General features: G+C 33.9%; 1 pseudogene; it reads left to right on the top strand.

Annotated features, from left to right (window-relative positions):
* The first annotated feature begins 14,357 nt into the window (after positions 1–14,357).
* Positions 14,358–19,248, top strand: LOC101037153 (heterogeneous nuclear ribonucleoprotein A1-like; annotated as a pseudogene).
* Positions 19,249–24,011: the final 4,763 nt, after the last annotated feature.

Raw genomic sequence — 24,011 nt, 5'->3', positions numbered from 1 at the left:
GTTGATACAACTGAGAGGAAAACTATGAAGGTAAATGCAAAAATTTCCCAAAGGGAAACTCTTTAATTCAAGTTGTCATGAATAGAATTTTATTTAAAAAAGATTTCATGTTAAATGATTAGACTATACTGGTAAATAATCCATCATGAATGAAAGGTCACAAGACAAAGCCAAAAATAGCATTAGCCCATCCAAAGCATCATATTATCTAATTACTGTATAGAATTTCTAAGATAAATGTGTATAAAATTAAAGATAAAAAAGAATTAAAAGTACAAGAAAATAATACATTATAAACAAAGAAAAAATTTTAAAATTAAACAAATAAAAGTATGATGTTGAAAACAATGCACATGAACTTAGAAACTTATAAGGAGCACATTTGACTTCACATTCAAGTGTAGGTCAGCTCTCATACTGATTAAGTCACAGTGTGATTTTTTTTTTTTTTTGGTCTCATATTACTATTTTTCACACTAAGAAATTATTAGAATATGTTTAGACAAATATTTCAATTTTATCCACTGATCAAAAATATGTAGTTCAAATAGTAACCATATATTAACCTTTTTCTTCAACTGAAAAAAATCAACAAAATATGAAGTATCTTAAAACTTGTATATAGAAAACATGTTTATACTTTTAAGTTTTCTGCAAAAAATATTGAAAAGAATTAAGTGTATACAGTAAGTTAGAAAGTGAAATATTAACAACCTTCATAAACTTCAGAATGAAAGAAATGTGTTATTTGAAACTATTAGCAGTTAAAAGATAGAGTATTTTCTTACCACAAATTAGAATATAAGGTTAGACATTTGGAACTTTGCTCTCAATATTTACTCTTCCCTTTCTTATCAGTAAAAGAACCCAGAGGTTGAGCTCATCACTGACACCTGGCTAAACCCTTGTATCATACAATCTCCCTAGCCACTAGATGTGGCCAGGTGTCCCAGTCATCACTGCTGAGATGGGAGTGTTCAGTGACCTTTTGTACCTATTATGGGACATCCTAAAAAGATGAGAGTGCCTTTATCCTCTGTCATGCTGGCTGGAATGTGAATATAATGTCTAAATACTGGAAGCCATTCAGAATATAAATTGACCTTGGAAAAAGAAGCCATAGTCATGAGACTAAAGGAAAAGGGAGCCAGCATGCTGGGCATGCCTTACCAGCAGCCTCAATGTGTCATAACAGCAATGTCTGCCTAATTACTGATTTTGTTTGGAGTTTGTAGCTTATTTAAGTTCCCGTTTAGAGGTCTGTGCTACTTGTAAGAATTGAAGAGTGACTTTCTGTATATTCTTAGATTAAGATAAAACAAGAGAGGAAGAAATAGAAATGCAAATAATACACAGAAAACAGAGGTAATAAAAATCAGTAACATCAGAAATACAGAAGTCATACAGAATGGTGAAGAAAAACACTATATATAATAGAATAAAAATGTGGAGCAAGAAGAGACAGATATAAAGTTCATTGGCTTAGAATTATCACAATATTGAATATTTGAGAAATTAACTGAAAGAATGACTATCATTTGGAATAGTCAATGAGGGTGTACAATATAGGAAGTTAACAGAGAATAAGTAAATGGACAGCAATGAAGAAGTGTGGCCTAAATTCTTTATTTTGGTTTATTCTATTAATTTTGTCACAACTTAACTTTTTTGTTTTAAAAAAAAGTATTTAAATACCTCTTTCTATGCGAAAAAAAAAACTTCTCTGTAAAACAAACAATGTACATGCACATCTAGTTCCCACAATCTACCATCCTCTCTTTCATTTCAGATTATACTTGCTGTGTATAAACCACATTACAATTGAGAGCTGAAGTCTTATCAACTGATTTTTTCTTATGTAATTCTTATTTTTCTTATTTATTTCTTATTGAAATATAGAATATTTCAATTTGACTCCATCAAGAAAAATACACACTTCATGTAGTGTGAAGCCTGCAATATGAAGTCAAAATGACTTTAGCTGGAGTCACAGATCAGCCATTTCAGATTTGGGATTACAGGCAATTTCTCAGAATGATCTACTCTTACTTTGTTTATCTATAAAAAGTAGGAGAATAATAATGAATGTGAAGAAGTAAGTCACGAGTATGAGTCCACTTGTATGTGTGTAGACTCGGTATGTAATAAAGCAGCTGATTGTTTCCTAAAGTATAGTCTGTTAAACACCTATCTAAGTTGCATTGGTAGCACTAATTAGAGAATTAAAATGGTCACAAAGAATCTAGATTTTTTATGACACTACAGTCAACTGTTATTATTGTTATTATTTTGAGATGGAGTCTTGCTCTGTCACCAGGCTGGAGTGCAGTGGTGCAATCTTGGTTCACTGCAACATCTGCCTCCTGGGTCCCAGTTCAAACGATTCTCCTGCCTCAGCCACCTGAGTAGCTGGGATTACAGGCATGTGGCACCACACCCAGCTAATTTTTGTGTTTATAGTAGAGACAGGGGTTTCACAGTGTTAGCCAGGATGGTCTCGATCTCCTGATCTTGTGTTCTGTCTGCCTCGGCCTCCAAAAGTGCTGGGATTACAGCGTGAGCCACCACGCCTGGTCAGTTATTAATTATTGATTATATTGCATGGCATAATGGTCAGCATTTGAGTAACGAGTACGCTAAAAGCCCAGACTTCACCACTACTTAGTATATCCATGTAACAAAACTGCACTTGTACATCTATAACAAGAAAACAGAAAAAGATACTTATTGTTGTATTTATTCTCCTTCTTGCTTTAAAACTGATTTGATATCACACAACTGACATTAGATAAAAATATGCTTAGATTTATGTGATGCAGGTGGCATAGATATAGATAGCTACAGGTATGGATTTAGATATAGATATAAATTGTTGATCTATTACCATTAAGTGAAACTAATTTAGTAGCTTAATTTTGCACTTAAACTTTAATATTGGTCATGCATTTATATGCTGATTTTAATTCTAATCCTTTCCAATAAGGAGCAAATAAGTCCTTAATTTTGCACTTAAACTTTAATATTGGTCATACATTTATATGTTGATTTTAATTCTATTCCTTTTCAGTAAGTAGCAAATAAAGAATACTAATCACATGAACATGAAATAACAATGTTGCAATTAAGCGATCACTATCTATACAGTATTATCCAAAACTAGAGAACTGTCCAACAGAGAATAAAATGAAAGAAAATGATAAATTATATTGATAATTCTGTTATATATTGTTTCTTTTCTTAAAGGCTTTTAATAGTATATCAGTTTAAAAATAAGAATATATGGACAATTTGCATAGGTGCACAATCTGTCAAATTTAGTGCACATATTTTAAAAATTTTGGAATTGAAACTTATCATTAACAATAAACTCATATAAACAAACACACAAAAAAGATAGTAGAATTTGAGTAACATGAGGATAAATGGTTATCTGCATTATAGTTATCAATATTTCTTTATGAATCTAAAATAAATTATAGTTTCAATAATAAGAGTTATTTTAAAATATAGTTAAACAAGTGAAAAGAAAAGGTAACTTCTCTGCATTGCCTGTGTGAAGGAAAAGGAAAAAATTCAGGCAGTTTTCAAAAAAAAAATGAAGGTAAACAAAGAAGTATTAAAAAGTAGTAAAGAGAATGAGGAGTTGTAACAAATATCTTCCTGGGTCAAATTTACTGTGCCATATTCTTTAACTTAACAACTATAATTTTATTCATTTCACTAACAAGTTTGTTGCTTTAATTTTTATTTTAACTTTGTTTTCAGGGCTTTAAGTGATGAGTAAATGTTCTCAGTCCATATGCAATTCATTAGATCCTCCTGCACTGGAGCTCCAAAGGTTATCTTTTTGAAAAAAGAGTATGCACTAAATATTTTATACCATCTCATGTATTTTTACGTAGTTTTTTTAGTTGTGTTAATGTATTTGCATGTATACTTAGACACTTAATAAAAATGAGAGCCAAAGTCAAATCATCCCCCTTGTTCTGATGATGAACCAGAACTGCAAGATATAAAGGGATTCATTTAAGGTCTGATTGCTAATAGGTAGCAAATCAGTACTAAAGCACATGCTTTTCACTTAGACCATTTGTCTTTGCATTGAAAGTATCTTTTATTAATGTTAAACCTAGAGCTGATAGGGCAACATAATCTTGAGCCAAAAAAAAAAAAAAAAACCTATTTAAAAATGCTAGTGAACACAGGCTGAAAAAAGTAATCTTGAGAAATAATACAAACATATCACTTATAAGGATGAATTTAACTTTTTATTTTGAATCTAGTTTCTATAAATCGAGAGAGTGAATAATTAACTATTAAGATTTTTTTTCTGACCCAAAATTACTGAAGGCAATTTGTAAATGAAGGCAAATACTACACCAAGGAGTTAACAGAAACAAATATAATACAAATGAATATGATACTTCTCTCTCATTCCACACACATTTGACCTCTTGTTATTTCTTAGAAAGCTGCCCAGTTGTCAGACAGGATAATCTCAGGGCTAATACACAGATACACACATAACACGCGTGCACACACACACACACACACACACACACACACACAGCCTGCCAATGAGGTTTTTCTTTGCTAAACAATATTCAAACACCCTACTTTTCCATCAAGAAAATGGTTCTGCATCGTTAAAAATAAGGAAAAAAAGGCTATTTTGATTTTCCTCTGATTTGTGAGACAAGGTAAGAAATGTGTTATATATTATTTTATCTCTTTGTATTATGTAGTTAATTAGATTACCCCTCTCCTACCTCTGAACATTAAGGTTATAATTGCAAATAATGAATGATTTATTCCTACTATTGATGGTACTTTGAATCTAGCTGATCTTTAAAGTCATCCTCCCAGATTTATAGTTACTGGAGAATAAAAACTGCAGTGCCTGCCAAAGCTAGCCAAAAATTGAAGGAGCAAATACCACATGGAAAGCAGAATTTATTTCAACAAATTATAAAGTAAGTTACAGACAAACACACACACACACCCAACACACACTCATTCAAGTATACAGTCAAACACACACAAAAGTTACAAATCTCTAGACTCTGAAACTGTCATACATATACTTCCTAACCAAGGGAAACTGCTTGCTTTTGTATCATAAATAGCATGACTGGCAAAGGTAGCATCAAAAGACTTTTCTTAAGTTGTGAAGGGCAGTGGTTATTGGCACCCATGGAATCTACATAACTTTAAAACAAAGAGATCACAACTTAATATGTTTTTAAGGACAATGGGGTAGTTAATTTTATTCTGGCAATGCTAAACAGAGGTATTGAAACAGATGGCTCAGTAAGATTGAGGAATATTTTTGAATCAAAATCTTTAAAATGCCTACCAACAAAAAAAATTCAATTTTTAAAATTGCAGCATTACATGTTTTCTGCTGCAATGGAATGGTATAAACTCTGCTGCTCCTCCATCCTTTGTATTGTTCTTTTCTTATTCTCAAAGACAAGCTGTAGAAAGAGATATAATTCTCAGGTTACAGATTGACTCCCATTACCTTCTATTGTGGATCTGTTTAAACAGCTCTTGAAAATATAATAGCAAATTTTACATGCAAATTCAGGGCAATTGCAAGAAGGAGAAGGAATAATGTCTCAAAATTATAAATAAAATTATATTTATGATGTAACATTTAAGGCACAAACTATGTAGAAACATTCTATCTTTGTATCCACCTCCTAACTTAAAAATGTTAGAAGTAGAGTTAGAATTCTCTACTTTTCAGCAGATAACTAGTATCAGTATTCTGTGGTTTGTCAATCTCACATAGGCTTTTATTCTGTTATATTTTTATCTATCCTTAGGCAATGTCTAGCATCGTTTTGCATATGGTCACAAATCAGTGGCATTCTACTACATGTTCCTCTTACTTTCCTCTCCTTCTACCAAAGAAAGGCATGGCCAGGTCACCCACATTTCATATCAAAAGTATTCGTTCTTGTATTTTATATTTCTGTTCTGTAAATTAAATTTTTCCACAGAAATAATTGCTATTTTTTTACCTTGAAAAATAAATGTATGACATTGAAAATAAGGAGAGCTCTTCACCCTCAATGACAGTCAATAACAGAAAAATATAAAAACCATTTTTAGAAGTTTCCAGAATATTTTAATGTTGTACAAATTTGTATTTTATGATAATACAATAAAGACTAAATTAAACTATATGAAAGAAAGTCTAGTGTAGGCTCCAAGGAGCCCCATAAGGAAGACTTTAACACATTGCTTTTCAGTAGAAAAGACTTATTTGTTAGGTAGAGAGAGGGGTGAGACCATGTCAACTTCAGAACTATATAGACTTTAATCAGCATTAATTACAAAGATTGAAACAGGTTCTTGCACCGAGGACTCAAAAGAGTCCAGTATCTTAGGAAGTAAGTATCTACAGCTTTTTCCTGTTTGGATGCTATGGCAACAAATATTCCTAGTTCTGGCCTTGAGTTCCAGGTATTAAGTAGAGGTTATGAAGAATGTGACATGCTAATTCTAAAGTAATGAGCCAGTAAGGGCTGGATCTAATAATTAAAGCAAGTATTAGAACTGGCTTGAAAAATGAACTCATACATAGAGCAACAATTTAACATATGTTGGGTGGTAATATCAATATTCTTTAATGTTGGAAGCTTTACAAAAGAGAAAGGCATTCATATCAGTAATACATATGCAAAGGTACTACTGGTGGTACTCAAAACAAAAGAAATGCCAATTCCTACGTTTCAGGAATTGATGATGAGAAGAGATTAATAATAATCAATGACAGACTTCCTCATAGCATGTCACAAATTCATCAAGTGAAGCCCTCCAGGTGGTACAATCAGTTCCCCATCTGTGGTTGTTTTCCTGTGCTTTATCAAGAGGGGCAAAGTTAAATGCTTTTATATTGTAATACAAATAATATGCATACATATATATACACATACACATGTATTTGTGTGAATAGGGAGAAAGAGACACAGAGAAAGCATCCAGGGGAATGTGTGTAATAAAAACAGGTGCTCAGATAAGCATATGCCTGTATATATATTTGGGCTATCATACATTTGATTATTTTTTTACTAATTAATAATGTTAAAATTGCTCTTTTTTAAAAGCCATAGTATTAGCTTTAGATTTATTTTTTAGAGAGTGTTAATAGTATAAAAAAATTAAGTTAAATTAATTTAAAGAAATTAAAACAATCCTAAAGTTCTAAAAATAAATAAGGTCAAAAGTATTTTCTAATATTATTCTGTGTTTTAATTTTAGTAAAGCTTTTATCTGAACATTTCACTATTAGAAGTAATACTTTATACATGAAAGTTTGTATAAATTGCATTGCTATGCCCCATTTTTCCAAAGTGTTTTACAAAATAAACTTATCTAATTATAGAAAGCATTAACTTCTTAAATTTTACTCATCTTTCTTTTTACTCGTCTAAGTGCAAATCTAAAAATTCTTTTACTCTTGTGCTCCAAATATTTTTACAAGATCTCCCTCTTCTGGCCACAACAGTTATTTCATTTCTTTTTATCAACAATAGTTTCAAAATCTGCTGTAAAGTTAGGGCAAGCTAATTTATACTAATCTGGTATCAAAGAGATAAATAGACGGGCACTCTTTAAAAATGAAAAACAGGAAACTCTTTTCACTATCTGTAATACACATACTGTTCTATTAAAGTCTGTTTATCTAATTTCATGTAAGTTTTCTGCCTCACTGATAGTCTGAGGATTCATATGCCAAGCTTGGTAATAAGTTAATAAATGAACTGAATGCTTGAGGTGTTCCAGATGGACTTAAATTGCAAATGCTGTCATTTACAAAAGAGTCTGAGCTCATACAGCTGGAATACAAACTTCCAAATGCGGACTTACCTGTGCACCTTAAGATGCAATAAAAGTAAGAAGGAGGCTCCATTAAATGCCTTTTCAGAACTTAACTTTTCCCTCAAGTTTGCAAACTTGGTTGAAAACAATAAAGCATATCTCCTAAGCATTCATAAATAAGGAAAAGAAACATTGAGCATGCAACTTGCACAAAAATAACATACTGAAAACAGTTTTAAACGATGTGCTTGTGGCACTGTCACATACCTATTTGTTAGTTTTGATTATTAGATTAAATTTTATAGAATTTCAGTGAAGCTTGCATGGGAGGTTTTGTGGGCACTATTTATTGTTCTTAAAAAGCATATTGTATTGGTGTTCTAAAACTCCCAGTAATTATTATTGATAGGTTTTTCCATTTCTTCAAGAAATATTTACAATGTAATGACAATCTAAAACAAACACAACATATACTTAGTACTCAAAAATATATGGTAAGGCACTAACCTTGGGTTACATTAACAGGTTTCAGCAAATTATATTCAATGTGATTTTGCACATATGTTTAGTTTTCAGAAGAGAGGGTTTATAGCTTTCATCAGATGCTCAAAAATATCAGTGATCCCCAAATTTAAGGGTAATTGAATGAAATAAGCAAATAATTACAAATTACATAACCTTTGATATTTTAAAAAACTAGCATGAACAAAAGACTATAATAGTAACTAACTCCACATAAGAGAATCAGAGAAAGTTCCCAATAAATGGTAACATATGCTCTGAATTTTTATATCTCAAGAAATTTATCACGGATAAAAGAAAGAAAAAAGGTTTCAGAATATCTCTACTATAGATGTAAAAGTGATGTCGACTAATATAGTTTGACATAGTCATTGTACAAAATGTTCTTTGGTAGGACTACACTAAAAATGTGTGCATTTTAATGAAATTTAATCGATTGCATTAATTTCTGTATTTCTTACATCTGGAAAGTACTTAGTACATTGAGTACAGAGGTCTATAGACATTTACTAAAAAAAAAAAGTGAATCGATTTAATAATAGGATAGGAAATGTTAATGAAAGTTCTTGAAGCCTTCAGTGAGAATCTTGGCCTCTATCCATTTCTATCCATTAATTACTATAGATAGTGGAGGTGTGTTGGCCTTTGTTTTGTTTTGTTATTGTTGTATTTTTAGTGGAATCATATCATCAGTTGTATGCTTTATGCTGAGAATGATGTAAACTATTTACAAAACAATGAAGATACTGGATTCTAGGAAAGTAAAGATAGGACATCAGTTAAAACATCAGTAGCTTTGGGAGAGACAATAAAAATAACATGATTTTTTCAAGTATTCTGAGAAATGAAATTAGAAGTTTAGATAATTAAGTGAAGAAAAGTAATGAGAAATGGAGAGGTTGAGAATAAGCTACAGTTTATTTTTTTTAACTTGAATATTTAGATGTCTGTGTACATGGCGATGCTATTATTCACAATTTTGAAAAATGAAAAACAAAGTTAAAAATGAAGACATGTTTAGGGTAGTTACAAGGAAAATATAGTCAAGATTGTGGTGTTATGGGCATGTAAGTGAAGAAGAACAAAGGAATTGTTAAAAATCTGTAAAACATTTAGAATTTTTGAGAAAATGGACTGCGTTTGGAGATTGTATATGATATAACCACAGTCTTGAGAATTGCAGATTATTAACATGACACTGAATGTTTGCTGATGAATACAACCAAGTCCTTTAGCATCAGTTATTGTTACGTGAGTTGAATCTAGAGTTTTAACCTCATATTACATATATAAGAATAGATGACAGGAGAGATCACATAGGGTTCATTCTATTACCTGTTTTCTGAGGTTTTAGGAAGATTTCTACTTTTAGAATATGTCCACTCAATTATTTGAATCCTTTATAAAAATGCAGAACATAATGGGTCACATAGCGAATGCGACTTTCTATTTGGAAGGCATGACGTAATTTTCATGTTTTCTCAGGTAAGGGATGCATCATTCTGGTGATTCTGGGCCACAGATTTTTCATCTAAATTTTTACCTCATGACAGGTTACATGAGAAGATTTAAGAAGGTGAGAAATGTAAACCATGTATTATAGTGTGTGGCATATAATTTTATGTATTATCGAGACAACTCTTCATAAGTACATGCTGACATATTTACATTATATATAGGTACATTTATTTAATCAGTTATAAAATAGTCCTGGTTTTAAAAATAGCAAATGCTTGGGTATTTTTTTTCTGTGAAACATCTTAATTATTATTAGTTTATTGAAAAAACATATTAGAACATAATAAACTGATCTCACCTGAAAAAATAACATAAATAGGAGATGAAAATTGAATCCATTTTGGCTTGATTGTAAATACACACTTAATATGTTTATTTAGCTTTCTTTTTTTTTTTTTTTTTTTTTTTGTTAACCCAGGCTGGAGTGCAATGGCACGATCTTGGCTCACCGCAACCTCCGCCTCCTGGGTTCAGGCAATTCTCCTGCCTCAGCCTCCTGAGTAGCTGGGATTACAGGCACACGCCACCATGCCCAGCTAATTTTTTGTATTTTTAGTAGAGACGGGGTTTCACCATGTTGACCAGGCTGGTCTCGATCTCTTGACCTCGTGATCCACCCGCCTCGGCCTCCCAAAGTGCTGGGATTACAGGCTTGAGCCACCGCGCCCGGCCCGTTTATTTAGCTTTCTATAGAGGAACCAATATTTATACCTCATGCTGATATGGTCAAGTCAGCAACGACTTGGATAATTAGGATTTTGGAGTAACGTTAATAATTAATTTTTCTGCAATCGATCACATTAACTACACTGCATTTCAAAGAGCCAAAAATAACTGAAATTTGATCTTTTTCATTATTTAGCTTCCATGCAAAATTGATCATTCTGTTGAAGCAGTTGGATGTAGAGAGGGTGACTGAGCAGAGGAGAGCTGCATTAATCCCAATAATAACTACTTAGAACTCTTGAGCAGGGATTGAATTGGGGAGAAGACAAAGAAAAGTACATTTCTGAGAGATGTCTAATTTCAGTCTCTTCCAAAATGCAGGCATACGCAGAGTATGATATCCTAAAACACACTAAACTGCTATTTTCCTGTGACTCACTAGACCAGTTGGTCATGAACACCAAATATAGCACATTATTCCAGCCCCATTTCCAAGTGTTAGTGTCTTACCTGCCCCTCCCCTAGATTTATGTCCTTATTCCATATCAAGCAAAGCACACTTGTTTAAAACAACCAACCTCCTTCGCATAACAAGGATGTTTTCAACATTTGTGTGTCTTTTCTGTTGCACTCTTCCCTTATGGCTGTTGCTTATCTGCTTGCCACCTGACATCTCTCTGTAAAATTCCACAGCCTTGCACTTTCAGTAGTAAAGACTTGTAGTTTGTTTTTAATCTTGATCATAAGGGATGGAGAGGATTCAAATATTAATAGTTCTACTCTAATGAGGCATTATCAATATCTAAATGGCGCTTGTCTATCAACTTTGAATCATTGTAGTGAAACTCAACAAAGGGGATTCCAGAAATTTGTGCTTACAGGATAATAAACATGATTAATTTTCAATGTTACTTTGCTGGCAAGGAACTATCCTTGAAGGTCTAAAACAAGTATTCATCAAATAACCACTTTACTGTAAGGTATTGATAGACAATTTAACTTAAGCAAACCCCAATTATCATGGATAAAGAAAGATTACTTAAGGGAGAATATTGACTTTGTAAAATATATCTGGGAATGATTGCATTGGTACTGATATTAATCTTTAAATAATAGCCAAATGTTCTATGTAGCTATATAAATACATAGCTCATAAAACAGATATCAAACTGGGAAGCTCCAAATTGTTTAGATTATTTCAGAATACTCCTTCTTCAAATAAGAAAACAATATTATATTATTTTCTAAAATGACATTGTACCTATGTTTTGTGATGTAAGGGAGCTATATTTAATGGCTAAAGAGGTTTTATATATTCATATATTTCATTTCTGCAAATATACATTATGTTCAGAAAAGTTCCAATTAAGATTATTTCCACATATTCTTGGATGTAATATCAATATCTTCAAAATTAACAAGTATCTAGGGAAAGAATTAGAATAAAAAGTGGCATGATTTTTTTGCTAGTTAATTCTAGGGACCTTGGTATTAGTCTAGATCAAATCAACTTCTAATTATCCACACATAAATAATATCACAAAGCAGACTAAGTTTAATCTCTCGGTGTATAACTTTTTTCCTAAGTCTTTTTGTTTTAGGGAGTCCTCCTTTCCTTATAGTTCCATTAATATATTTTTCTTTTATTATTGTTTAATATTCCGTCTAGAGGAACATCGAAAGTAACTTCCAGAGGGATTTGGAAGTAACTCTCGAGTAACACGAGTATATATTTAATAATACTGATAATGTTTAATAGTGCTTTAAGCTAGTGCTTGCAGTTTAAATTCCTTAAGGATAAACGAATAACCCCAAATTCCCTATATGTCAAGCAATGTGTTCAGTATATATACCTATGTTCTTTTTTTTTTTAACCTAGATTTGCTGTGTTCCATTTTTTGACCTCGATTTGTTGTTTATGAGCCAAGGGTTTTAAGTTTTTTAATTTATCTGAATATTTGTTTGATACTAATATTTAGAATGAACTTAAGAATATCTAACATGGCAGACAGTAGCAGGAGTTAAGAAAATAATAATAATAAGGTACGTAAACCCCGATATACCTCACTTATTATGTACTGAGTATTCAGTAAGAATGAATTCCCTTCCTACTCATCTATTTATATTCATCTGCTGTTCCAATCTTATGATAGCCCTAATGAGAGCATAGTCTATTTCTTGTCCCATGAACAAGAACTTTCAGTAACTTTTGGTTTTATTAATAGCCTCAGTCATATATGCAAATCTCCATACAATCTTGTTAGTTTTTAAGTAGAAAAATTCCTTTGCTTAAATTTAGTATATAGACAAATTAATACAGATATTTTTAGGGAATACCATATTGTCCTAGATGGTCCAAACATCTCCTGTCTGTGTATATGCCATAATTGTATATGCATACATGCCTCACTTTAGTGTGCTTCTCTTTATTGCACTTGGCAGATTTGGGATATATTATAGAAGGTTTTTGGCAATCTTGCATCATATTTCAATTGTTTTGTATTATCATATATGTTATGGTTATCCGTGATCAGTGCTCTTTGATGTTACTATTTAATTGTTTTGGGGCACCACAAACCATGCCCATATAAAGCAAGGAACTTAATAAATGTGTGTTTTTACTGCTCCGCTAACCAGTCTTTCATCTCTCTCCCTCACCTTGTGCATCTGTATTCCCTGAGACCCAACAATACTGAAATTAGGCCAACTAATAACCCTACAATTGCCTTTAAGTTTTCCAACGTGTTGACTTAAAGAATAGAGGCAAAATTAATGTAAGTAGACAGTTTATTTGGGCCAAATGTAAGAACTGCAACCTGAGAAACACAGATTCAGGTTGCCTTAAATATGTCCTATTAATAGCAGTTATGAGTAGATTTTTAAAGAAAAAAAGAAGTGATAGTTCTTTTGAACACAAATATTAATTGGCTATACATTGTTCTTTGCATCACAAATTCCAAAAGCACAAAGACAATGAATGAGGACCACATTGTGCAACTTGTGATAGCATTTCAGGTAATTTACCAGCTAGTCTGGAAACTACAGAGAAAGAAAGAAAACAAAATGCCTTTAAACAGTTGCCCCCAGATATGGGTATGTGTGTGAAGGAGGATTGTGACTGAAGACTCATTCTTATATCTCTCTGAATCTGTTACATCTTGCATACCTCACATTCTTCAGACTGCTCTGAACTACTTTTCTTTCTTAAGTGAAAGAGTCAGGTGTCTCTTATTTTTAATAAAAAGCTAGAAATGATTAAGCTTAGTGAGGAAGGCATTTTGAAAACCAACATAGGATGAAAATTAAGTGACAAGTTATAGATGCAAAGAAAAAGTTCATGGAGGAAATTAATAATGTTACTCCAGTGAATAAATAAATGACAAGAAAGCAAAACAGCCTTATTGCTAGTGTGGAGAAAGCTTTAGTTGTCTGCATGGAAGCTCAGACCAGGCACAACATTCTCTTAAGCCAAAGCTTACTGCAGAGTAAAGTCCTACCTCTTATCAATTATGTGAAAACTAGAGAGATAGTAAACCTGCAGAAGAAAAGTTTAAAGCTAGAATGCATTAAAAAGTGGGTCAAGGATATGAACAGACACTTTTCAAAAGAAGACATTTATGCAGCTAACAAACATATGAAACAATGCTCATCATCACTGGTCATTAGAGAAATGCAAATCAAAACCACATTGAGATACCATCTCAAGCCAGTTAGAATGGTGATCATTAAAAAATCTGGAGACAACAGATGCTGGAGAGGATGTGAAGAAAAAGGAACACTTTTACACTGTTGTGGGAGTGTAAATTAATTCAACCATTATGGAAGACAGTGTGGTGATACCTCAAGGTATCAAAAAATTTGCAACAGCCACCCCCAACCTTCGGTAATGACCACCATGATCAGTTAGCAGCCATCACCATCAACATCAAGGCAAAACCCTTGACCAACAAAAAGATGACTCACATGAAGCTCAGATGATGTTTAGTATTTGTAGAAATAAAGTATTTTTAAATTAAGGTATGTATATGGTTTTTATTGAACCTAATTCTGTCGCACATACAGAGACAGTATAGTGTAAATGTAACTTATTTGCACTGGGAAATAAATTTACGAGACTAGTTTTATTGTGATTTTTAAATTATTGCAGAAGTCTGGAACTGAACTCTCATTGTCTCTGAGGTATGTCTGCGCCATCATTAAGGTGAATTCATTTGGTTTAGGTATTTTCTCTGAAAATTTTCAGAAATCATATTTTTTTTGCAACTGAGAGATAAACTAGGCAAAAGTGAATATTTTTTCATACATTTAGCTTAATAAATCTATAGTAATCTGGGTGACATAAATATAACAGTGCACAAATTACACAAAACTCTAGCTTTTATGGAACTTGTAGTCTAGCAAACTCAGGGGGATGCATAAACAAATTAACTAATACATATCAGTCTATATTAAGATATGAACAAACTAAAGCAGAAATATAATGTCACCCAGGTTGGTAATGATTTCTCTGATAAGGCAAAACTTGGACAAAGGTCAAAGGAGGTGAAGGACTAAGCCATGGAAGATTTAGATTTAAATGGTTTTAATTTTGAAAGTTTATAAAGGAGATCTTTAAGGCACAAAAGTATAGTATAAAGCCTGTGGAAGGTTTCAAGCAGGGGTGTGACATGATCAGACGGATGTTTTAAATATATACATAATAACTTATTACCAAGTATAATAAAATGTTATTATTTCAAATTTTTGTTGATGAAATATTTGAAAGCCTGCCTTGCACAGGGCACTGTGCTTTTGTACTGGACACCCCGTGCACTATGTTTTTGTACTGGACACCCCATCTTCACGGATTTTACCATCTACTAGAAATGGTTATGGGGCATGCAGATGAAGATAAATGCTGATTATGAGGTATGATGAATAGTTAAAGAGAGTAATACACAGACAACACTAGAAGTTACAAAAGAATGTCCCCAGCCAAACATTGACTATCTGTTCAGGCTTGTTAGTAGATGCCTTAACTTATAAATGGGAGTGAGGCAGGTGAAGGGAGGACACCTGCAGACATTTTATGTTATTTTATTTTTGTGTATTTATTTATTTGCGTGTGACAGAGTCTCACTTTGTTGCCTAGGCTAGACTGCAGTGGTGTGATCTCTGCTCACTGTAACCTCTGCCTCTGGGTTCAAGTGATTCTCCTGCCTCAGCCTCCCGAATAGCTGGGATTACAGGTGAATGCCACCACGCGTGGCTAAAGTTTTGTACTTTTAGTAGAGACGAGGTTATACCATGTTGTCCAGGCTGTTCCCAAACTCCTGACCTCAAGTGATCCACCCAACTCAGCCTCCCAAAGTGCTCAGATCACATGCATGAGCCACCATGCCCAGCTGAAGACATTTCATATATTCACATGGGACACATGCAATACATATATGATACTAAAAGTGATTCAACATTATTTGGCTGTAAAGTTTAGGTTTGTAAAGACTATTCTGTGCATGTGATTAAGGAGACTGAGACTTAATCCAATACAAATGAGGAGCCATGGAAAGTATTTCCATCAATACTTAAAATTGCATTTGATAGGTCACTCTGACATGTATGAGAAGGGCAGATGTGATGGGAAAAAGAAAAAGAGCAAGAAAATCACATAGTTACTATGATTTTTAGTTATGAGTGAATTGGTGTCTAAATAAGGACAAGAAAATAAGAATTGAAGTGATGAATTGATTGTAAATAAATAGTAAGGGTGAAACCAAGAAAATTGATAACTATTCACAGGAGGAAATAAGGGGAAGAAAAAGTCAGGATGACTTCTAGGTTTCTGGTTGGGTTAATAGCTCAAATGTATTTCTGCCAGCAGAAAGAAAACAATAATGAAATAGGCCTTGGGAAGAAGAATATTTGTTCAGTTTTGACATTTTTGAAGCTCCTGTGTGTCGCCTGTGTTTGTAGAGCAAGCAAATGTTTTGATTAATTAATCCTAGACTGCAAGGAGAGGTCTAAGAGGACAAATAAATTTGGAAGAAAGAGGCACATAATTAGTAGTTGAAACAATGAAAGTCAATGAAATCACCCAAAGAGGTAGTGTATGGGGACAGAAAAGCAATGTGTAAGGAACCAAATTTTAGTATGGATAACATATCCTTAGAAGACACACACACACACACACACACACACACACACACACACACACACAAAGAGAAAGAGAGAGACAGAGAGAGAGAGACATGGAGAGAGATTAGGAACTTTCAAAAACTGGAAAAGAATAAGAAAGAGTTTTCTCCACTAGGAAAGCTAAGGAAGTGGAAAATTCAAAGAAAAAGGGATATTTTTTTCAACCTAAACAGTGAGCTTCTTAAGGGATAGGGTTATTGCCTTTACCTCTGGTCTGCCAGGTTGTCACACATAGCAAATAGTAAGCACTTAGTGCAAAGTTGAGAGAATGAATGAAAAGAAGAGAAATGATAAAAGTAAATTAAAATTCAAGTTAACATTTTCAAATATAAGGACCACTGAATTTAGTGACTGAAGAACATAGAGAGTTTAAGCTTTTAGAAATAATATGGTCCAGTGACTCATGCCTGTAATCTCAGCACTTTGGGAGGCTATGGTGGGTGGATCCTGAGGTTAGGAGTTCAAGGCCAGCCTGTCCAAGATGGTGAAATGCCATCTCTACTAATAATGCAATAATTAGCCAGGTGAGGTGGTGGGCTCCTGTAAGCCCAGCTAATCAGGAGGCTGAGGCAGGAGAATTGCTTGAACCTGGGTGGTGGAGGTTGCAGTGAGTTGAGATCATGCCACTGTACTCTAGCCTTGGCAACAGAGCAAGACTCTATCTCAAAAAGAAAAGAAAAGAAAAGGAGCAATATGGTCAATGCCACAGAAAAACTAAAAATTATGAGTGTTTAATTATCTTGACTTCACTCTTCTTTATGACTACTTTAACCCCCTAATCCATTTTCAGATTTGCAAAACAGAGAAAGGAAATATTTTTGGGGGAGGAAATTTTGCAAAAATAAAAATTTAGAAGAATAAGGCCCACTTAAATAGCTACTTTACTCCCAAAGTGAACTCACTTTCTAAGTGAGCTATCTCACTAAGAAACAAGTGGATTCAATGAGAGTAAACTTTAAAATCAAGAAAACTAATAAACAAAAAGTTCACATTTACCACTCTTACAACAGAAATTTATAATAACAAGTTTCACTTTAAATTGTGAATGAAAATAATTTTCTGAGGCATAATAAAAGGGTTAGATGATGGCTTTACTAGGACTAGTAAACCAGGAAATTAGGGTGAAAATAGGGAAAGAATGATGGCCAAATGAAGTAGGTAATAAATCTAGTTCTGTGAACGAGTTTCCTAATGACTTTGGGAAAATTACTTTATCCTTGGATCTAATATTTTATCTATGCATAAAATAAGAAAGTAACACTACATAACCTTTATGATATTTTCCAGGGCTAAAGGATGGTAAAATTGCAGTTATGATCTATATCAAAGATCATTTGTCTGATCTATATCAAATATCATTTGTCTTAATCTCTCTGTCTGACATCTAGAGCAATATGGGGAAACAGAATGGAAAAAGGGTATAAAATTGGAGATAGACTTAAATAAGTATAAAAAGAAAGGGGGAAGAAAAGAAAAAATGATAAGAAACATGTTCAAAATATTAAAAAACTAGAAGAAGGCTTAAAAAATGTACTTTTAAAGTTTTAAAGAGTAAAGAAGTCTCTCTTCTCCCTGTGATCTTGTCTAAGTCAAAGTCTCCTAAAGAGCCCCAACACCTGAGGAAGCTCTTCATTGCAGGACTGAGCTTTGAAACAACCAATAAGGGCCTGAGGAGCCATTTTGAACAATGGGGAATGCTCACGGACTGTGGATATTAAGACATTCAAATACCAAGCGCTCCAGGGGCTTTGGGTTCATCACTTATGCCACTGTGGAGGAGGTGGATGCAGCCATGAATGCAAGGCCACACAAAGTGGATGGAAGAGCTGTGGAACCAGAGAGAACTGTCTCAAGAGAAGATTCTCAAAGACCAGGTGCCCACTTGCCTGTGAAAAACGATTTGTTGGTGGCATTAAAGAAGACAATGAAGAACACCACCTAAGAGGTTATTTTGAACAGTAAGGAAAAACTGAAGTGATTGAAATCATGACTGACCGAGGCAGTGGCAAGAAAAGGGGCTTTGCCATTGTGACCTTTGATGACCATGACTCCTTGGATAAGATTGTCATTCAGAAATACCATACAGTGAATGGCCACAACTGTGAATTAGGGAAGCCCTGTCAAAGTAAGAACTGGCTAGTGCTTCATCCAGCCAAAGGTCGAAGTGGTTCTGGAAACTGGTGGTGATCGTGGAGGTGGTTTCGGTGGAAGTGACAACTTTGGTCATGGAGTAAATTTCAGTGGTCCTGGTGGCTTTAGTGGCAGCCATGGTGTTAGTGGATATGGTGGCAGTGGGGGATGTCTATAATGGATTTGCTAATGATGGAAGCAATTTTGGAGGTGGTGGAAGCTACAATGATTTTGGTGATTACAACGATCAGTCTTCAAATTTTGGGCCCATGAAGGGAGGAAACTTTGGAGGCAGAAGTTCTGGACACTCTGGTGGTGGCAGCCAATACTTGACCAAACCATGTAACCAAGGTGGCTATGGTGTTCAGTAGCAGCAGTAGCTATGGCAGCGGCAGAAGATTTTAATTAGGAAACAAAGCGTAGAAGGAGAGGAGAGCCAGAGAAGTGACAGGGAAGCTACAGGTTACAACAGATTTGTGAACTCCGCCAAACAGTGGCAGCAGGGCCTAGCTGCTACAAAGACACGATTTAGACAAATACTCATGTGTATGGGCAAAACACTCAAGGACTGTATTTGTGACTAATTATGTAACAGGTTATTTTAGTTTCTCTTCTGTGGAAAGTGTAAAGCATTCCACCAAAGGGTTTTAATGTAGATTTTTTTTTTTTACACCCATGCTGCTGATTGCTAAATGTAATAGTCTGACTGTGAAGCTGAATAAATGTCTTTAAAAAAAAAAGAAAAAGAAAAATAATTAATCTGAGTTTATAACTGGGCAGTAAAAATTATGAACATATGAAATAGTACATTGACTCTATACCTACTTCTACATAGGGTGAAATTGAAGCATACAAACAGGTTTAAATAAACTGTCTTGAATTTCTTTATTTTTTCAGACTATAATAAATCTGGGACATGGTCAGTTTAATAAATTCAGTACACTTTGTCAGATGTGAGAAATAGACCAGGGCACAAAATCACTTTATATTTGAAGACAGGCATGAATTATGACTTGAATTTTGTGATTTTTTTTTTTTTTTGAACTCACAAACAGTGTGACAGACACACAAGATCAAGAAATATTACAGTGTGGATGAACTGGAAGGTCTATGGCATCAGCCTCCCTGGAGACTATGAGAACTTCATTTCTGGAGGAGCCTGGCCTCTCGGGGTTATTTCTTTTTAGGCTGGAAAGAGATCACTCAGCATGTAAGTGTATGGATTATTGGTAAAAGAAGATGTAATTAAAGTTTGCCTTGTGAGCTGAAGATCCAGCCTTCAGACTAATAAGTCCTTGCTATGTTATAGCTCCAAAGCAGAGTTACAAAACATTTTAAGCAGATTATGTTTTTATTAGTTACTTATTGGGCTTTGAGGCCTACCTGAGATCTTCATGCAACAGAACTAGCCATCCAAGCTTGAAGTGTTTTGTTAGCATAGTCTATTTCTTCAAAAATTAAAAAGGTACCCTTACTTCTAGAATTTTGTACTTTATTTGAAACTCTTGTCATCTAATTTCTCTCCACCTCCCAAGATTTTTCTAATTTATTAAAACACTGCTAAATATGTTGCATATCCATTTTTTCAGTCAATTCTCCCACATAACAATGTTTTGACCTTGTGATAATTTTAGCTACAAAAATAGACATGTATTTATGTAATGTAAACACCACAAACACAAAGCATCTTCAGTGTGCAAACCATTGTGTTAGACACTAGGCTATATGGGGTATATATATTTCTACGTATGCTACAAACTGAAAATGGAGTTTATAATAAATGTATACAAATTCCAGCAAAACTGTTTAAAATTTCCTTATATGGAATTACTAAGAATATGAAGGCAAAAGAAGTTTGTAAATAAATTTAAATAGAATTTTCTCCATATTTTTTTTCTCTTCAGTTTACATTAGATATATGGAATCTCCACCAGATGTCAGTATATGCATGCAAATGTTTTACCTTGCGATGGAAGGGCCTACAAAGCCTTAATGAAAAAGTACTCAAATAAGAAATGAATGCCTTTTATTAAAAAAATAAATTAAATTATTTAATTATATTCACTCCATATACATTTTGTCATACATTATTTAAAACCATGTTCTCCAAAGTTTGTAAATCAGCCAAATATAAATACTGTCTAGCTGTGAATCGTTCACTTCTTCAAGGAACTATAATTCTTTGGTTTGTTTGTTTCTAATGAAATTAGCAACTAAAATCTGAATGCCCACTGTCCCCATTGCTACTGCAGTGACACTGCACCTAAGCCCTTTCAGTGGATAGAGCTAAGAGACATACATATGTATGCCAATCCATGTATGCACATTGAAATTTATTTCTATGTCTAATATACTTAATGTACAGGGTAAAATACAACATAAATTCATACTGGTACCTCTTGACTTGAATCCAGCACCATAAGGTTCATTCTGAACTTTCTCCCCATCCCTATTTGCCACCTCCCTTTCTTATTGGTAACTTTTTTCTCTAAAGGGCTTGAGGCCAGGAGTTCAAGATCAGACTGGGCAACATAGGGAGACACCTCTCTACAGAAGTTTAAACAGATTTTTTTTTTTGAAGGCATACATTATAGTCTTAGCTACTTGGGTGGCTAAAGTAAGATTGCTTGAGATCAGGAGTTTGAGGCTGCAGTGAGCTCTGAGCATGCCACTGTACTCCAACCTGGATGACAGAGGGAGATGCTGTCTCAAAAAAAATTCCATTAATACAGATGCTGGAGAGGATGTGGAAAAATAGGAACACTTTTACACTGTTGGTGGGGGTGTAAATTAGTTCAACCATTGTGGAAGACAGTGTGGTGATTCCTCAAGGACCTAGAAATAGAAATTTCATTTGACCCAGCAATCCCATTACTGGGTATATATCCAAAGGATTATAAATCATTCTATTATGAGGACACATGCACACGAACATTCAATGCATCACTGTTTCCAATAGCAAAGACCTGGAACCAACCCAAATGACCATTGATGATAGACTGGACAGGGAAAATGTGGCACATAACACCATCGAATACTTTGAAGCCATAAAAAACGAGTTTGTATCCTTTGTAGGGACATGGATGAACCTAGAAACCATCATTCTCAGCAGACTGACACAAGAACAGAAAATCAAGCACTGCATGTTCTCACTCATAGGTAGGTGTTGAACAATGAGAACATATGGACACAGGGAGGGGAGCATCGCACACTGGGGTCTGTCAGGGAGAACTAGGGGAGGGAAAGTGGGGTGTGGGGAGTTGGGGAGGGATAACACAGGGAGAAATGTCAGATATAGGTGATGAGGAGGAAGGCAGCAGACCACATTGCCATGTATGTACCTATGCAACAATCTTGCATGTTCTTCACATGTACCTCAAAACCTAAAACACAATAAAATATATATTTTTAAAAATTCCATTAATAAAAAGAAGCACCACAATGAGAGAGATTAACTTGTAAAAGCAATGGGAAACTACTGAAAAATGATAAACAGTGAAGTAGCATCAATAATCTACATCTTTGAAGAGATTATTCCAGTTGCAATGTGAAAATAATGAATCAGAGTGCTTTGGCAATACATTGCTATCCTTGTGGTTTAAGATCATTCTAATTGATAAAGCGTGTGTGTGTGTGTGTCTGTGTGTGTGTCTGTGTGTGTGTGTGTCTGTGTGTCTGTGTGTCTCTGTGTTTGTGTTTAACTGCAGCTTGCTTAGATTTCTTTAGGTAAATATCTCTTTTCACTACTGTTTACTCCTCACTACTGGTGTCTCTCAGAGCTCAAACCCTCATTCCAATTGATAACTCTTATTTAAAGATGCACCCTGTGATGCAAATGGGAACTAGAAAATCAAACTTCTTCACACAGCTTTATAAATATTACAGAAGCTCACAGATGAAGAGGCAATACTGCTGAGACAAGTAATGAATAAACTTTGTAAGAACTATTCTTCCTGCTCTAAGATTCTATTATTGGTCTTCATATTATGCCTGTGTTGTATTTGAAGTTGTTAAATACCACATGAAGAGTCTTGTTGTATATGAAATCACATCTTTTTCCCCACCCACCCTTAGAGTATAAATAGCTGACTGTTTGACCTTGAAATTCACTAAATAGATAATACATAAAATAATCATATTTAAATATTTATTTCATTCCCATGACAATGAAATGTTACTATGGAGGGCTGTCAAGATATGTGAAACCCCAGTAGTTCCATTAGAGTGCCAAGTTCCACCTCAATGGTGATATTATAGGTATAATATCAAGGAAAGCATTTCCTACAAATGAGCAACCCTTGTAACTGGATTGCAAAAAATTCAAAGAAGCTTTGAAAATTAAAATAAAGGATATTTGATTGAAAAAATATAAGATTATGGGTTTTTCTTCTCTCAGCCATGGTGAAAGTCCCCAGTAATACTGCATTTCAATTTGCATTCCTATTTCAGAAAAAAAAAAAGTGAATGAATCAATTTTCCCCCTCTTCGTTTGTTGTTGATATATAAGGTTTAACATTTTAAATCTTCATAATGTGGTATTCAAATAAAGCCACTTTTCTGTCATGGTATTTTCTTTTTTAACAAGCAAATGTGAACTACCTGGCTGTAATTCTGTTTTTTCTTTCCTTAAAGAGATTAATTAAGTTAAAACACACTTGTTTTTCCAAAAATATGGCTTCAGGGCTTTTGATTATTTAAATTTTATAGAGGCTTTGATTCCTCTGATCTCTTTTCCACATCAGTCGGTCTAGGAAAATCAACTTCTAGTCTGTAACTGTATTCAAATGATATTGCATTTTTAAAGCCATTCCTGGTCCAATATGTTCAAATAAACATTGTTCTTACCGTCTTTTCTACCCTTAGTATATCCTGTACCTATACCATAGCATTTCTAAGCACCTTGCATGTGTTTTCATATCCCTCTTCCTCTATTTGTCAATAGGCTTCTCAAAAGCTGTTTTTATGTCTTTACTTATTTTTGTTGACCTCAAGCATGGGGCACATTTCAGTCACCAAGTTATATGTAGAGCTTGAGTCCTAGCTCGCACTGAAAGTAAATCATGCTGGTTCCAGTTAAGATTGTACAAATCTGTGCAAATAGTATAAAGATATAATTGGTGAGTGTAAGAACAGTGCATACATAACTTTTGTGTAAAAATATAATTAAC

Source organism: Saimiri boliviensis, chromosome 16 (assembly GCF_048565385.1).
Source record: "Saimiri boliviensis isolate mSaiBol1 chromosome 16, mSaiBol1.pri, whole genome shotgun sequence".
Taxonomy (NCBI): domain Eukaryota; kingdom Metazoa; phylum Chordata; class Mammalia; order Primates; family Cebidae; genus Saimiri; species Saimiri boliviensis.
The sequence above is the reverse complement of the archived record's forward strand: the minus strand, read 5'-3'. Positions and strand labels throughout refer to the sequence as shown.